Genomic DNA, 4,428 nt, shown 5'->3' on the forward strand with positions numbered 1-4,428 from the left:
TATTCACAAATGAAAATTGGGTCACTGACCAAGTCGAAAGATTACAAATGACGTTTCGGGTCCCATACGGGGCCTTTGTTCACAATGAGGCTGTCACAGAAGAAGGAATGGATATATACGCTTCAGAATCTTCTGCAATCTTTTCACTTAGATAGGATGTTGCGTGCCCTGATTCTTGTTTAGCGTGTTGGCTGTTGTCTGGATGATTAGGGATTCAAGATGAAGTCTTGCAGATAGGTTTCTTTCCGTCGCCAAGATTTCCACCTCATCCCAGCCAATCTCGTGGCCAGTGGACAGCACGTGCTCTGCAACTGCATTTTTTGCTGCGCGCTTGTTTCTGACGTCGCCCTGGTGCTCCTTCATGCGCCGCTGGAAGTTCCCGGTGCAAGATAGAATAGCTCCCTCAAGCATAATGTTTTGATCACACAGTTCTTCGGCGAGATATATTTTACCACGTTCGCCTGGTGTTTAATTCATATTCCTCCGAGTAATTATTGTTTTTGCTGAGCGATACCTTGCCCGACGTCGTTCCTGTACAACTGAAAAGAGAGTAAAAAAAGGCGCAGTTGGAGAGAGGGACGGTTTACTGATGGTAGGTGGATAGAGGCAATTACCCTTAAACACCACAGGTGGAGGCTTATGAGGAGGATGAGGAAAAGATTTATTAAAAAGAAGAGGAGTTCAACGACCTTATGGGTGGGGTTCTTATTTTAGGGCTCGACGGGCTTGAGCTGCCCGTCGGACGTGTTGTATTAGGGCCCGTTGGTCCTCCAGGTTATCGCTGGTGCGCGTCCCCCCGCTCAAAAGAAGTCTTCCGTCTGTAGACTGCTTGGTTTGGCCCCACATCGCCATCAAATCTGGAAGATTGTAGGGCAGCCCTGGCATCAGCGACACGGGTCGGTGTATAATGTTGGGTGCATGATATGTAGTCTGTGGAGGTTTGGAAACGGCTTAATCTCTATCCTCAACAGACGGCATCTGCGGGGTGTCTAATTTCCTATGACTTAGAAGAAACGTCTCCTTTGAAGACACTGAAACTCTAGGCGTTCGTTATACCTGGAAGGCAGAGAGGTAAAAGCGAAATAATAATAATAATTGGTTTTTGGGGAAAGGAAAAGGCACAGTATCTGTCTCATATATCGCTGGACACCTGAACCGCGCCGTAAAGGAAAATTTGTGAAGTGCCCGCGCGCGGTACGCGCGACGGGCCTGGTGGTATGTTGGGTGAGTGTTTCGGGAAAGAGGTGTGACTACTAGTTGGGAGTGTTTTGGCCGTGGGATCGGGAGGAGAGAAGGGTCTGTTGCGGGTATACGGATTTTCAGGGTGTAAACGATGTGGCGTCCAGTGGAGTAGTATTAGTACTAAGCGGTTTATTGGAATAATAATAATAACAATTAAGGCAAACATTTTTTGCTAGCCCTGGCATCTGCCATCGATCGGGAAAGTCGAATGTATTGTACTTGTTTGAGTGCCTCGATGAGCTCGTGTGATCTGTTGTGGAGAGTAGGAGGAGGAAGAAGAACCAGTTGATTACATATCATCCCCCCGCCCCGGAGGGGATGATATGTCTGTTTATACAGAATACTTTCCTTGTGTAGCAGTTTTTCGGTTTGTGTTGGAGGGGGAGAGATGGAGAGCAACCTTGTATGCCTTGTGTAGCATCCAGGGTAGTGATCTCCTCCCGTCGGAGGCAAACATAACGGATTGTGTAAAGAAAGTGACTGAGTATAAAGGCACCGATAATACGACATATATCGTGCTCCTTCATGCCATAGTGTTTTCCGGAGACCCGTCTGATGAGGTGTGAGATAGCTTCCGTCACCTGCTTGAGTTTGCGGTTAGTAAAGCTGTTATGTGCGTTGTTTTGGATGTGAAGGCCCAGGACCCGGAGTCTATCCATTTCCGGAATGGATCGTCCGTCCAAGGCAACGAACAGTGATGGGAGCGATGGGTAGATAGCGGGGAAAGGGAGTACGAGGAGTTCGGACTTACCTGGTGAGCGCGAAAGTCCGCTGTTTCTTTCGTGCTGCTGTGTGATGTTAGCGGCGGTTTTTTAGGGTTTCTTTTATTGTTCCATCACTGCCGTGGGCAGTCCACAGCGTGACATCGTTCTCATAGAGGGTATGTCGAAGATGGGGGAGCGCGTTAAGGGATGCGTTAAGTGGTATGAGTGCGAGTTTGAATTGAAAATGTGACGACAGAGCCCTGCGGGGTGCCAACCCAAATAAGGGTGTGTGATGACGACGCCTGAGGGCCCATTTGAACCTCGGCTGTGCGTCCGGAGAGGAAGGCCTGAATGTAGGTGCACGAAGGTGCGCCTTTATTGATGAGAACGCGAAAAACATTGGGGAAATCCAAGAACGGCTTTGGTGTGAGCAGGGATGAGGGATTTCAAAGAGGTCATGCGTTAGATGGAGCATGGCATCTTGGGCCACAGAAGGGAGCGAAACCCTGCCAAGCTGTGTGGGTAGAGGTTGTGGTCGTGCATGTGTTGTGTGAGTCGGTTTAGCGCTGCGAGCTGGAGGAGCTTTCATAAACATGAGGTAAGGAATCTGGGACACAGGTTGGGTATGGATAGTTTTGTTTGGTAATGGATTGAAGATAGTTTTGGCAAGTTGCCTTTGTATAGCCTGTATAGCCGTTAAGCACTGACTTCGGTAAAATGAACTGCTCAATTCGCACTTATCCAGATAAAAACATTATGCTAAATCCAAACAATGACGACGCTAGAGTTATTCCTCATGACTGCTACTCCAAATACCACCAACAACCCCGGCGTCACCACAACGCCCAGCAGGAGGACTCTCTCTACTAAGCCAGTTATTGCAACGGATTTAACAAAAATTTTAGCGTATAACATATTGCCTATTAGGCACTAGTCCACGAAGATGAAAATCCGTTGGGCTGAGGAAAATCTATAACTTAAATTCTTCACCTCATCATGGAATATTCGTTCATGTAAATTAAATGTTTGCAGAGAGATAGTCACCAATGGCGAAAAACTTAAAATGGTGTACTGATCCGGAGTTCCCGGTTTCGAACCTGACCGCGGTGGCTGCGCTTTTGGAGGGAAAATGATAAGGCGCCCGTGGGCTGTGCGATGTCAGTGCACGTTAAAGATCGCCAGGTGGTCAAAATTATTCCGGAGCCCTCCACTACGGCACCTCTAATTCTTCCTTTCTTCCTTCACTCCCTCCTTTATCCCTTCCCTTCCGGCGCGGTTCAGGTGTCCGCCATGATATGAGACAGATACTGCGCCATTTCCTTTCCCCAAAAAACCAATTATTAATTATTATTATCTTAGGAGCATACATGCGAAGACAACTGTGTGATATGCATGCCAATAAGATGCACTTGCCCCAAGCTCGACACGCACGTGCATCGAGGCACCCTTCAGCGGTAGGGCGAGTTACGAAAATAATAATAAATAATAATAATTGTTTTTTGGGGAAAGGAAATGGTGCAGTATCTGTTTCATATATCGTTGGACACCTGAAGCGCCGTAAGGGAAAGGATAAAGGAGGGAGTGAAATAATAAAGGAAGAAAAAGGTGCCATAGTGGAGGGCTCCGGAATAATTTCGACCACCTGGGGATCTTTAATGTGCACTGACATCGCACAGCACTCGGGCGCCTTAGAGTTTTGCCTCTATAAAAACGCAGCCGCCACGATCGGGTTCGAACCCGGAGTTACGAAAATGAAAAGTGGTTTTCAGGAAAGGAAATGACGCAGTAAAAGTCTCACATATATTTGTGGACACCCGAACAGCGCCTAAGGAAAGGGAGAAAAGAGGAAGTGAAAGAAGAAAGAAAGAGGTGCCATAGTGTACGTCTCAGGAATAATTTCGACCACCTAAGGATCTTCAAAGGGCACACACATCGTACCCCCCTTACCTGTGGCATGGTGGTGGTAGTGGCTTTTTTATTAATATAATAGTAAAAAGGAAGGAAAATATTCTTGCTTGCCCCGGCATATGCCATCGATACTGAAGCACCTTAGCTTGGGCAGCGGAAATAAATGATAGCAGGCAGAATAGAGAAATGAAATCAATGAGGTGAAAGGGACAGGAAGAGAGCGTAGGGGGAGAAATAATATATACAAACTATTTACACAATAAAAAATGTGTCCAGGTTGCCCGCGTGATAAGTTCATGTTGGAGGAATTAACACACACGCGTACAGCACTGTTTTGTCTACAACTGGAGTGCGGCGTCCAGTTATTAATCGTTCAAGGCAGAACTCGCGGAGCGTTCGGTCACTGCGTGTAACTACCTGACGGAGAACAGACGGGACGTCAAGCCCATGTGCTCGAGGAATGCACAGAGGTTCACCAAGGTTCGCTCACGAGTGCGCGCACTGCCCTGCGGCCACAACAGCGTCTTGAGGGAGTCTGGTTGTATTCCCAGCGCCCTATAGGCCGCAAGCATAT

Source organism: Amblyomma americanum, chromosome 3 (assembly GCF_052857255.1).
Source record: "Amblyomma americanum isolate KBUSLIRL-KWMA chromosome 3, ASM5285725v1, whole genome shotgun sequence".
Taxonomy (NCBI): Eukaryota; Metazoa; Arthropoda; class Arachnida; order Ixodida; family Ixodidae; genus Amblyomma; species Amblyomma americanum.